Source organism: Bombina bombina, chromosome 4 (assembly GCF_027579735.1).
Source record: "Bombina bombina isolate aBomBom1 chromosome 4, aBomBom1.pri, whole genome shotgun sequence".
NCBI lineage: Eukaryota > Metazoa > Chordata > Amphibia > Anura > Bombinatoridae > Bombina > Bombina bombina.
The window spans coordinates 1,119,019,566-1,119,033,594 of record NC_069502.1 but is presented as its reverse complement, the minus strand read 5'-3'; the positions used below and the strand labels follow the sequence as shown (position 1 = coordinate 1,119,033,594).

The window sequence follows — 14,029 nt, the reverse complement described above, 5'->3', positions numbered from 1 at the left end:
CATTCCCCAGCTTTGCATAAAAAAATATTGTTATATTAATATACTTTATAACCTCTAAAACTCAAAATCTCTTGCCTGTTTTAAAGCCCCTGCAGGCCGCCTTTATCTCAGTCCATTTTATCAGCTTTTCACAGCAAGACAGAGGTAGTTAAAGGGATATTTAACACTTTTTTCTTTCATGATTCAGATAGAGCATGACATTTTAAGCACCTTCCTAATTTACTATTATCAAATTTTCTTTGTTCTCTTGCTATCTTTATTTGAAAAGGCAGGAGCTAAGGAGTCAGACCATTTTTGGTTCAGACCCTGGATAGTGCTTGCTGATTGGTGGGTACATTTAGCCACCAATCAGCAAGTGCAACCCAGGTGCTGAACCAAAAATGGGCTGGCTTCTAAGCTTACATTCCTGCTTTTCAAATAAAGATAGCAAGATAACAAATAAAAAAGTATAATAGTAGCAAATTAGAAAGTTTCTTAAAATTGCATGCTCTATCTGAATCATGAAAGAAAAAAGAAATGTAATGCTTACCAGAAAAATTCCTTTCTTTCCTGGCAGGGAGAGTCCACAACTTCATTCATTACTTTTGGGAATATCAACACCTGGCCACCAGGAGGAAGCAAAGACATCCCAGCCAAAGGCTATAAATATCCCTCCCACTTCCCCTAACCCCCCCCCCCCCCCCCCCCGTCAATTGGTTGAGGGAACAAGGAAAAGCAAGAGAAATATTAGGGTATAGGGTTGCCAGAAGAAAAATAACAGGGAAGCCGCCTAAAAAAAATATTACGGGCGGGGTTGTGGACTCTCCCTGCCAGGAAAGAAAGGAATTCATCTAGTAAGCATACATTTTGTTTTCTTTCCAAAGGCAGGGAGAGTCCACGACTTCATTCATTACTGTTGGGAACCAATACCCAAGTTTCAGAGGACACTGAATTAATAAAATTGGGAGGGCAAAAGGAAAGGCGGACCCTAATATGAAGGCACCACAGCCTATAACACTTTTCTCCCAAAAGCTGCCTCCGTAGAAGTAAAAACATAAAATTTATAGAACTTTGAAAAAGTATGTAAGGAGCACAAGGTAGCCGCCTTACAAATCTGATAAATGGAAGCTTAATTCTTGAAAGCCCAGGAAGAAGAAACAAGATTCTAGTGGAATGAGCCGTTATCCTCTCAGGAGGCTGTTGTCCAGCCGTCTCATAAGCCAAACGGATGATACTTCTCAGCCAGAAAGATAATGAAGTTACAGTGGCCTCCTGACCCCTGCGCTTACTAGAGTATAACACAAACGAGGAAGAGGATTGCCTGAAATCCTTAGTAGCAGAAGATAGAATTTAAAGGCAGGTACAAAGTCCAGATTGTGGAGCAAAACGTTCCTTCGAGGAAGGAGGATTAGGACAAAGGGAAGGAACAACAATTTCCTGATTGATGTTACGATTCGAGACTACCTTAGGTAGGAAACCTAACTTACAATATAAAACCGCCTAATCAGCATGGACAATAAGGTATGGCAGTTCACACTGTAAAGCAGAAATCTCAGAGACTCTGCGAGCTGAGACGATAGCCAACAAAAACAAAACCTGCCAGGATAGAAGCTTAAGATCAACAGAATGCATAGGCTCAAACAAAGCCTGCTGCAAAACACGAAGAACAAGGTTGAGGCTCCAAGGAGGAGCAACAGGTTTAAACACAGGCCTGATTCTAGCCAGAGCCTGAACAAAGGACTGCACGTCAGGAAGATCCGCTAATCTCTTGTGCATTAAGACCGGCAGGGCCGAAATCTGTCCCTTCAGAGAACTGTCGGATAGAGCCTCTTCCAAACCATTTTGGAGAATGGATAGAATCCAGGTAACCTTCACTTTCTGCCATGGAAGACTGCGTTCCTCCCACCAATGAAGGTAAGGACGCCATACCTTGTGGTAAATACGGCGAGTAACTGGCTTCTTCCGAGCCTGGATTAAAGTGTCTATCACACTATCCGAAAAACCTCTCTTGGATGAGACTAAACGTTCAATTTCCACACAGTCAGTATCAGAGAATCAAGATTTTAATGTAGGAAAGGACCCTGAGTCAGGAGGTCCGCACAACAAGGTAAACTCCACTCAAGGGGAGGAGGACATTCTTATTAGATCCGCAAACCAAGTCCTTTGTGGCCACAAAGGAGCTATAAGTATCACCGGAGCCTGCTCCTGCTTGATACAAACCACTACTCAAGGAAGCAGGGCCAATAGAGGAAACAGATATATGAGATTAAACCTTCTTGGAACCGCTAATGCATCAACATATTCCACTTGCGGATCCCTCGATCTCGACCCGTTTCTGGCTAGCTTGGTATTGAGACGAGAAGTCATGAGGTCTATCTCCGGAACCCCCCATCTAAGGGTTATATCTGAGAACTTTCAATCTCCAAATGCTTAGCACCTGTAGAGTCCTGTTTATGTAGTAACCTTTCAAACTTCCCCCACTGTTTAAGTGACTCTTATGATATTTCTGAGACACCCGCTTTAATACACTCGATCATTCAAATCAGTCAAATGACTTAGGGATAAATACACTTGTGAGCTTACCGTCCGGGACCCATCTCCTTAGCAAGACAACCTGAATTTCACCTGCGGTTTGTCACGGAGACTCCACTCACTCGCGGATGCCCGGCTCTCTCAGCGTCCTGTGTCTCATATCCCTCCTCCGTGTCAGCGGTTGCGTCTCGATGCGTGCTTCGGTCACATGACTAACAGTGGGGGCGTGGTGGCCAAGTATCCTTGCTCTCCGTGAGTGCCCTCTTTTGATTACTCCATAGACTTTCAAATGCAAAGAAATAGAGGCACCTCCACGGATATGCAATTAAAATTCTTCTTTATTTGAAGGAACAGCAGATGATAAATACTGTTATACAGATCAAACAGCTTAGGTTGAGAGATCTTGGGTGATTCCCAGGGACCCACTGACGCGTTTCGGCTCGCTGGCCGTAATCGTAGTGTGGTCATTTAGCCTACCTCGGCTCTTTTAAACATACAGGCTGTCGCCTATTGGATAAAACCAAAACCTGGGAATTAACCCTTGACTCTCCATATACTTAAATTATATAAGTTATATTTATTATATTCATTATTTTACACTTTGCAACACTTTCAATCATTTCCTTCATAGGACAAAGCTATGATACATAGTTTATAATTTATAAATTTACATGTATGATTTTTTCAACATTTCTTTGAATAATATATACTGCTATATACAATCGTATTTACCGTTAATCATGACTTTTGTTTAGATTAAATTTCTCTTTATCCCTTAAAGGATTCCATTTAAAGGGACACATGCTAAGATTAATTCATAATAATTACTCAAATAATATTGACTTAAATATTGTAGCAAAAACCTTTTCGTCCAGTTAAATTTCTAGAAACAGTTATCTGCTAGACAAGTAGTCATGTACTGTATAGTTATCTGCTGGACAAGTAATCATGTATAGTTATGTTCTTATGTGCGAAACCTTTCAAAAGACAGTACGCCTCACAAATGTTTGCTCATGTATAGATCTTTCTCTGGATGCACAGACCAAGGACTACCGCCAAAAATTAATTAAATCATATTCAGAATTGAGTCCTTGTGGCATCCTAGTCCTTAGTCTGTGCATCCAGAAAACCTCTCTCTTGGCTAAAATAGAATCTCTATCACCTCCTCTTGTGCCCGACTTTACAGATTCAATAATGGTCCATCTCAAAGTATTGCTACTCTTATTGTGATGATTTTTAAAATGGAGCACCAATGGAGTCGTCAATTTCGCCAATTTAATACTGGATAAGTGCTCTCTTATTCTGTATCTTACCTCTCGTGTCGTGAGTCCTGTGTATTGTACCGCACAATCAATACACGTCAAAAGGTATATAGAATACGTGGCCCTACAATTTGTGCAGCCTCTAAATACAAAGTTTTCCCCTGTTACACAACTTCTAAAACCTTGCCTCCGTTCTAATTTCTCACATGCCTTGCAATGTAAGTTACTACACCTAAAGACTCCAGTGTGTTCTAACCATGAACTACTTCTATTTGATTCTGATTTTAGTTGTGTAGGGGCTATTCGATTTCCTATGGATAGTCCTTTCCTAAAAGCAAACCTGCAATTCTTAGGGTTAATATCCTCTAGGCCATCATAACAATATTTAAGGCAATATTATTTGAGTAATTATTATGAATTAATCTTAGCATGTGTCCCTTTAAATGGAATCCTTTAAGGGATAAAGAGAAATTTAATCTAAACAAAAGTCATGATTAACGGTAAATACGATTGTATATAGCAGTATATATTATTCAAAGAAATGTTGAAAAAATCATACATGTAAATTTATAAATTATAAACTATGTATCATAGCTTTGTCCTATGAAGGAAATGATTGAAAGTGTTGCAAAGTGTAAAATAATGAATATAATAAATATAACTTATATAATTTAAGCATATGGAGAGTCAAGGGTTAATTCCCAGGTTTTGGTTTTATCCAATAGGCGACAGCCTGTATGTTTAAAAGAGCCGAGGTAGGCTAAATGACCACACTACGATTACGGCCAGCGAGCCGAAACGCGTCAGTGGGTCCCTGGGAATCACCCAAGATCTCTCAACCTAAGCTGTTTGATCTGTATAACAGTATTTATCATCTGCTGTTCCTTCGAATAAAGAAGAATTTTATATCTGAGAACACCTCAGGGTTTAGAGCCCACTCCCCCGGGTGAAAGGATTGCCTGCTGAGGAAGTCCGCTTCCCAGTTGTCTACCCCCGGGATGTGAATCGCAGACAGAAAACAGTTGTGAGATTCCGCCCATTGAAGAATTCGAGACACCTATGTCATTGCCAGTGAACTTCTTACTCCTCCCTGGTGGTTGATGTAAGCCACCAAGGTTATATTGTCTGATTGGAATCTGAAATACCGGGCAGAACAGAGCAGGGGCCATGCCCTTAGAGCATTGTAAAATCGCCTGAAGCTCCAAAATATTGATCGGAAGAGTGGATTCTTCTCAGGACCACGTCCCCTGAGCCCTCTTAGGACCCCAGACTGCTCCCCAGCCTGAGAGGCTGGCATCCGTAGTCACAATCTCCCAGGATGGTCTCAAGAAGGACGTGCCTAAAGCCAGGTTCTCTTGACAGAGCCACCAAAAGAGAGAGCCTCTTGTCAGATTGTCCAGAACAATTTGTTGAGATGGGTTTAGGTGATCTACATTCCACTGCCTCAACATGCATAGCTGTAGAGGTCTGAGATAGAAGCGAGTAAAAGGAATAAAATATCCATGGAGGACACCATGAGACCAATTACTTCCATACACTGAGCCACCGAAGGGCTTAGAGTGGTCTGAAGGGACAGATATGCTGGCAATAGCTTTGAGCGTCTCTGATCTGTCAGAAAGATCTTCATGGATAATGAGTCTATAATAGTTCAGAGAAAAACAACCCTGGTACTGGTAACCAGGAAACTCTTTTCTATATTTATCTTCCATCTGTGAGTTCTGATAACACAAAGAAGTAGAGCTGCAACAACTAATCGTCATAATCAATAATAATCGATTATGAAAATAGTTGTTAACGAATCTCATAATCGATTAGTTGGTTTGCAATTAGTTGGTCTGTGCACAACACCAGCTGCTTCACTCCACTGAGCTCCTGCACATGGTTTTGTGTTTTATGGTTATGCCCTTAGCCTAAAGGACGTCTACTTTTCACTTTTTCAGGACAGAATAAGTTTACAACTACTTCTGGCTTATGTGTGACCCAGATATAATACTCCATCATTTGGATTGTTTATATTAAATCAGGTGATTTGGGACTATGCTTTGCATGATATAGTGCCAAGCTTGTTATTTACACCTAGCCCCTAGATTGATGGGATTTATTTTAATTGATGTGCACTATTATCTGTTTGCACAATTATTAGCGGATTGCTTGCTATTGCTGATTATATGTACTGTATAAATAAATGTGTAAGGCTTTGTCCTGTTATTGATATATAGTCCTTAACGCTTTTGAATTTTTTTTTTTTTTATAAATTGTGATAATATGTACCAGATACAACTGTTATAAGTATATATCTGTTATTTTTAGAGCGGACTAGATATTTTCCCCTAACCGTTATTTCTGGTTATTTACCATTACATATATATATTTAAAATATTTTTTTATGTTAGAATGAAGTCCAGGCTTACTTTGAGAGGCCCCTTGCCAAGGTGGAAAACACTTTGCATTGGTGAAGAGCTAACACAGATAAATATCCAACTTTGGCGAAATTGGCAAAACCCTACTTATGCATCTCAAGCACCTCAACACCATCCAAGTGCCTCTTCTCTGCTGCAGGAAATATAGCTGCAAACAGAGAACCAGCCTTAGCCAGGAACATGTCAAGATTTTTTTTTAATTTTAATGCAAAGTTTCTTAAAGAGTGAATAACAGAATGTTAAAAATAGTGATAGTCTACCTGTTTCTAGTTCTAACTCTTTTCAAAGTTTGCGGTTTTGTTTTACTTAATTATAAAACACTGCTCTGCTGCTTAAAAATTGGACAAACAGTTGTGTTAATGTTACGTTTTAGTATGGTCTATAATTGTAACATTCAGTATGTTGATTTTATTTAAAATGTAGGAAACAATTGATTCTTTTTTTATCCGATTAATCGAAAACATTATCGTTAGTTGCAGCCGTGCACAGAAGAGACTCTGAGACCTGGCCACAGCTAGGAGAGCTCCCAAAACCTGAAAATTCTGGCAGCAGTAGCTAAGCAAAATGGCAAGGCTATGTACCGGAAAAGTAGTGCAGGAATGCTAACCTCAGAAACTGAAAATGTTCGTTATGGATCGGGACATAAAGGTATGCATCCTTCAAGTCGATAGTGGTCATGAACTGTCCTTCCTGGATCAAAGGAAGGATGGACCTTATAGTCTCCATTTTGAAGGAGGAGACCCTGAGAGACATGAGACATTTTAAATCTCGAATAGGGCGATAAGTTCCCTCCTTTTTAGAACTACAAAGAGTTTTGAGTAAAAACCATGGCATCTGTTCTATTACTCCTAAGGAGAGGAGGTCCGAAACGCAGTCTAAAAAGGCTGCTCTTTTCTCTGGTCTTGTAGATAATCTTGAGAGAAGAAATCTGCCCATTGGGGGACGAGATCTGAAACCCATCTTGCAACCCTGGGAAACAACGTCTAATACCCAGGGATCCTTAACGTCTTGAACCCAAGCCTCTAGGAAAAATGACAGTCTGCCCCCTACTCTATTTGGTCGCTATCAGCCCTTCATGCAGATTTGTTATTTGTAGTCTTCTTGGCCTGTTTGGATTTGTGACTGGTGGGGCTTCCAAGTACTCTTGGGCTGTTCAGGTTTGGAGGAGGACTAAGTTCACTGAGTCTTGTCTGAACGAAAATGAGAGGACTGGCGACCCTTAGTTCTCGCCTTTTTATCCTGGGGAAGGAAAGCACCATTCCCTACTGTTACTGTGGAAATAATGGAGTCCAGGCCTGGCCCGATCAAAATCTTCCCCTTGAAAGGTAAAGAAAGAAGTCTGGTCTTAGAAACCATATCTGCGGACCAAGACTTCACACAAAGAGCACTACGCTGCAAAAACCTGAAGCCTTAGCATTCAGATGAACAATTTGCATATTAGCATCACAAATAAAGGAGTTGGCAATCTTGAGAGCCTTAATCCTGTCCTGTATATCCTCCATGGGGGATACGACTTCAATTAGTTCTGACAACGAATCACACCAGTAGGTAGCAGCACCTGTGACTGCTGCCACAGTGGCTGCTGGCGGAAATAGGAAGCTCATGTGTTGAAACATCTTTTGCAAATAAACTTCCAACTTCCTGTCCATGGAATCTCTAAGAGCAGTGTTTCCCAAACCCAGTCCTCCGGACCCTTACTCAGGTCAGATATTTATTATATCTTAACTAGAGCACAGCTGAAATAATCAGCTGATGGGTGAGTCGATTGTTTCACCTGTGCTGTAGTTAAGATAGAATGAATATCTGGCCTGAGTAAAGGTCCTGAGGACTGGGTTTGGGAAACACTGCTCTAGAGGGATAGTAGTACGCTTGGCAAGAGTAGAAATGGCCCTGTCAACCTTAGGGATAGAGTTCCATAACTCTAGATGGGATTCAGGGACCGGAAACCACTTCTTAAAGGTAGAAGGGGAAAAATGAGTTCCAATATTTTCCCATTCTCTAGAGATAGTTTTCCCCATTTGTACAGGTACCGGGAAGGTTAGACCGTCTCCTCATAAACCCTATCTAATTTAGGGACATTAGGTTCTTCAGGAAGCTTAGCTCCTGGGACCTCTAGGGTAGACAACAACTCCTTCAAGAGAAAGAGGAGGTGTTCAACCTTAAACCTAAGATTTGGTTCCGTAGGAGATTTAATTGCAGATACCTCTGACTCCGAAAGCTCACCTTCAGAGGCAACTGAAGTTAGATCATCTTCAGAAAGGTGAGACAAACTAGCCAACTCTAACTGAAAAGAGGTGTGAACCCCCAAGTCAGTGGAACTATGCTTAACCTCTCTCTTATGTTTCCCAAATATAGGCCAAACGTTTAATGCAACTGATACCGCAGACTGAAGCTGTGAAGTAAAGTCTGCTGGCAAAAAAATACCTCAAGCTGGAGATCAATGCATGCTGTGGGGCACTGCCTGTGTCATAGGGTTAAAAGGGGACTGCAACTGTGTAATAGGCATCTCATGGACAACTGAGTCCTGAGAGGTAGAAGGCTTAGAGCGCATAAAAAGTACCAGGGGATAAACCAGATTTAGACCCGTTCTTGGTCTTTAACACAGAACATAAGAAGACAGAACAGAATTGTGCAGGTGGGCAAACCATAGTCTCCTCACAATATAAACATGCATTTGTCACAGTGATCACTGAAACAGAACCCTTAGAGGGGTTAACATCAGAGTCCTCCATAGCGGGTACAAGGTCTCAATATAATAGCAAAAAATAAAAAAGTTTTTAACACTTAGAGTGGCACCTCTACCCTCAGCCTTGGCTGAGGTACTCACCACCTCCTAGCTAGACAAGCGTGACCGGAATGAAGTCAGGATCTCTCCCAATGCCTGCAGCGAACTCCATATGCTGATCGCTATGCACGAACACACTTCCGCCCAGCTTCATAGACAAACTGCACCCTTGTCACATGTTGTGCATCTAGAGACCGCCCCCGACTAGAAGAGAAACCGAGCAAAGCTAAATATCAGCTGCATAGCGGTAAAAAAGGCCCCTGTGTGAAATTTTCCCAAACTGTCCTGCAACTTTTGTCAATGTTCTTTTGAGCCAAAAAAAAAACCTTTACACACGTGCTCCGGTTGGCAAGGTGCTAAGCAGCCCCAACTGCTCAGCAAATAACCTCCATATTATAAAAGGTATTAAATGTCCCCATATTCAGAAGAGAATAAAAGTATCACACTGTGAACTGTTTAAGTCAATGTCCCCATAACCTCAGATAATTTGCAGCCCTACTAGGCATAATTCCTCAACGCATCTAACAGGGACCTGAAGATAATGAGAAAACTGTGTAAATCGTGAACAACGATTTCTCAGGAGTTGATGGCTTTAAGTCTAGATAGTGGTCAGAGATTGTTCCCTGTGACATCTAGATCCAGCGTTCACCATAACTCTCACTGAGAGGATTACATGGTTACTCAAACACCCTACTCCATACTTAAAGGGAACATACCCATTAACGGACTACAATTTTATTCTAACAATTCTCTGCCATCCTCCTATAGTGAAGAAAGGCAAAGAATGACAGGGGGATAGGGGAAATGGGAGGAATATTTATAGCCTTAAGCTGGGGTGTCTTTGCCTCCTCCTGGTGGCCAGGTGTTGATATTCCCAACAGAAATGAATTAAGTTGTGGACTCACCCTGCCTTTGGAAAGAAATTTAGGTTTAGTATCCCTTCTTTAATGTGTGTCATATAGAGAAGATTGTGCTCACTCCTGTGACTGCACTGATTAGCTAAAATGCAAGTAGTAAACAGCCCTGAGATAAGGGGACAGTCTGCAGAGTCTTAGATACAATGTTATCACAGAGGTAAAAACTATATTAATATAAAAAAAAAAATGATGCTTACCTGATAAATTTATTTCTCTTGTGGTGTATCCAGTCCACGGATTCATCCATTACTTGTGAGATATTCTCCTTCCCAACAGGAAGCTGCAAGAGGATCACCCACAGCAGAGCTGTCTATATAGTTCCTCCCCTAACTGCCACCTCCCAGTCATTCGACCGAAGACAAGCAAGAGAAAGGAGAAACTATAGGGTGCAGTGGTGACTGTAGTTTAAAAATAAAAAACACCTGCCTTAAAATGACAGGGCGGGCCGTGGACTGGATGCACCACAAGAGAAATAAATTTATCAGGTAAGCATAAATTTTGTTTTCTCTTGTAAGGTGTATCCAGTCCACGGATTCATCCATTACTTGTGGGATACCAATACCAAAGGTATAGGACACAGATGAAGGGAGGGACAAGGCAGGCGATTAAACGGAAGGCACCACTCACTGCCTGTAAGACCTTTCTCCCAAAAATAGCCTCCGAAGAAGCAAAAGTATCAAATTTGTAGAATTTAGAAAAAGTATGAAGCGAAGACCAAGTCGCCGCCTTACAAATCTGTTCAACAGAAGCCTCATTTTTAAAAGCCCATGTGGAAGCCACCGCTCTAGTGGAATGAGCTGTAATTCTTTCAGGAGGCTGCTGGCCAGCAGTCTCATAAGCTAAGCGGATTATACTTCTTAACCAAAAAGAAAGAGAAGTTGCAGAAGCCTTTTGGCCTTTCCTCTGTCCAGAGTAGACAACAAACAATGCAGATGTTTGATGAAAATCTTTAGTAGCTTGTAAATAAAACTTTAAAGCACGAACCACGTCAAGATTGTGTAATAGACGTTCCTTCTTTGAAGAAGGATTAGGACACAGTGACGGAACAACAATCTCCTGATTGATATTCTTATTAGATACCACCTTAGGAAGAAACCCAGGTTTGGTACACAAAACTACCTTATCTGCATGGAAGATCAGATAAGGGGAATCACACTGCAAGGCAAATAACTCTGAAACTCTTCAAGCCGAAGAGATAGCTACCAAAAACAGTACTTTATAAGATAAAAGCTTGATATCTATGGAATGCAGAGGTTCAAACGGAACCCCTTGAAGAACTTTAAGAACTAAATTTAAACTCCACGGCGGAGCAACAGGTTTAAACACAGGCTTGATTCTAACTAAAGCCTGACAAAACGCCTGAACGTCTGGAACATCCGCCAGACGCTTTTGCAAAAGAATAGACAGAGCAGAAATCTGTCCCTTTAAGGAACTAGCTGACAATCCCTTCTCCAATCCTTCTTGGAGAAAAGATAATATCCTGGGAATCCTGACTTTACTCCATGAGTAACTCTTGGATTCACACCAATGAAGATATTTACACCATATCTTATAATAGATTTTCCTGGTGACAGGCTTTCGAGCCTGAATTAAGGTATCAATGACCAACTCGGAAAAACCACGCTTTGATAAAATCAAGCGTTCAATCTCCAAGCAGTCAGACGCAGAGAAATTAGATTTGGATGTTTGAAGGGACCTTGAAGTAGAAGGTCCTGCCTCAGCGGCAGAGTCCATAGTGGAAAGGATGACATGTCCACCAGATCTGCATACCAAGTCCTGCGTGGCCACGCAGGAGCTAACAAAATCACAGAAGCTCTCTCCTGCTTGATCTTGGCAATCAGGCGAGGGAGCAGAGGAAATGGTGGAAACACATAAGCCAGGCTGAAGGAAGCAGGGCGCTGCAAGAGCATCTATCAGCGCTGCCTTGGGATCCCTTGACCTGGACCCGTAACAAGGAAGTTTGGCGTTCTGACGAGACGCCATGAGATCCAGTTCTGGTTTGCCCCATAGTTGAATCAGCTGGGCAAATACCTCCGGATGGAGCTCCCACTCCCCTGGATGAAAAGTCTGCCGACTTAGAAAATCCGCCTCCCAGTTCTCTACTCCTGGGATATGGATAGCTGAGAGATGGCAAGAGTGAACCTCTGCCCATAGAATTATCTTTGAAACCTCCAACATTGCCAGGGGGCTCCTTGTTCCCCCCTGATGGTTGATATAGGCTACAGTTGTGATGTTGTCCGACTGAAATCTGATGAACCTGACCGCAGCTAGCTGAGGCCAAGCCTGAAGAGCATTGAATATCGCTCTTCGTTCCAGAATGTTTATCGGAAGGAGTGCCTCCTCCTGAGTACACGAGCCCTGAGCCTTCAGGGAGTTCCAGACTGCACCCCAGCCCAGAAGGCTGGCACCTGTCGTTACTATAGTCCAATCTGGCCTGCGGAAGCTCATCCCCTTGGACAGATGGACCTGACATAGCCACCAGAGAAGAGAATCCCTGGTTTCTTTATCCAGATTTAGTAGAGGGGACAAATCTGTGTAATCCCCATTCCACTGACTGAGCATGCAAAGTTGCAGCGGTCTGAGATGTAGGCGGGCAAACGGTACTATGTCCATTGCCGCTACCATTAAACCAATTACTTCCATACACTGAGCCACAGAAGGACGAGAAGTGGAATAAAGAACACGGCAGGAGTCTAGAAGTTTTGATAATCTGTTCGTTAGGTAAATCTTCATTTCTACCGAATCTATCAGAGTCCCTAGGAATTAAACTTTTGTTAGAGGTGATAGAGAACTCTTTTCTTCGTTCACCTTCCACCCATGGGACCTCAGAAATGCCAGAACAATGTCCGTATGGGACCTGGCGATTTGAAAAGTCGACGCCTGTATCAGAATGTCGTCTAAGTAAGGGGCTACTGCTATACCCCGCGGCCTTAGGACCGCTAGGAGGGACCCTAGAACCTTTGTAAAGATTCTTGGTGCCGTGGCCAACCCGAAGGGAAGAGCCACAAACTGGTAGTGCCTGTCTAGAAAGGCAAACCTGAGAAAACGATGATGATCTTTGTGTATCGGGATATGAAGATAAGCATCCTTTAAGTCTACGGTAGTCATATATTGACCCTCCTGGATCATAGGAAGGATGGTTCGAATAGTCTCCATCTTGAAGGATGGGACTCTGAGAAATTTGTTTAAGATCTTGAGATCTAAGATTAGTCTGAATGTTCCCTCTTTCTTGGGAACTACAAACAGATTTGAATAGAAGCCCTGCCCCTGTTCCTCCTGCGGAACTGGGTGGATCCCTCCCATAACTAGGAGGTCTTGAACACAATGTAAGAATGCCTCTCTCTTTATCTGGTTTGCAGATAAATGTGAGAGATGAAATCTCCCTTTTGGGGGAGAGGTTTTGAATTCCAGAAGATAACCCTTGGACACAATTTCCAATGCCCAGGGACCCTGGACATCTCTTGCCCAAGCCTGGGTGAAGAGAGAGAGTCTGCCCCCTACTAGATCCGTTTCTGGATCGGGGGCTGCTCCTTCATGCTGTCTTAGAGGTAGCAGCAGGCTTTTTGGCCTGTTTCCCCTTGTTCCAAGCCTGGTTAGGTCTCCAGACCGGCTTGGACTGGGCAAAAAGTTCCCTCTTGTTTTGTGTTAGAGGAAGTTGAAGCTGCGCCACTCTTGAAGTTTCGAAAGGGCCGAAAACTAGACTGTTTGGTTCTTAATTTGTTGGACCTGTCTTGAGGAAGGGCGTGACCTTTTCCTCCAGTGATGTCAGAAATGATCTCCTTCAGTCCAGGCCCGAATAGGGTCTGTCCTTTGAAGGGAATGTTGAGAAGTTTAGACTTTGAAGTCACGTCAGCTGACCAGGATTTAAGCCATAGTGCCCTACGCGCCTGAATAGCAAAACCTGAATTTTTAGCCGTTAGCTTGGTTAAATGAACAACGACGTCAGAAACAAATGAATTGGCTAGCTTAAGGGCCTTAAGCTTGTCAATAATATCTTCCAACGGGGTTTCAACCTGTAGAGCCTCCTCTAGAGACTCAAACCAGAAAACCGCAGCAGCAGTGACTGGGGCAATGCATGCAAGAGGCTGGAGAATAAAACCTTGTTGAATAAAAATTTTCTTCAGGTAACCCTCT

General features: G+C 42.4%; 1 protein-coding gene across 1 annotated transcript in view; it reads right to left on the bottom strand.

Moving 5' to 3' along the window:
- FLVCR1 (FLVCR heme transporter 1) overlaps positions 1-14,029 on the bottom strand; it is a 230,203-nt gene that overhangs the window by 110,576 nt on the left and 105,598 nt on the right. The gene's annotated exons all lie outside the window — the stretch shown is intronic.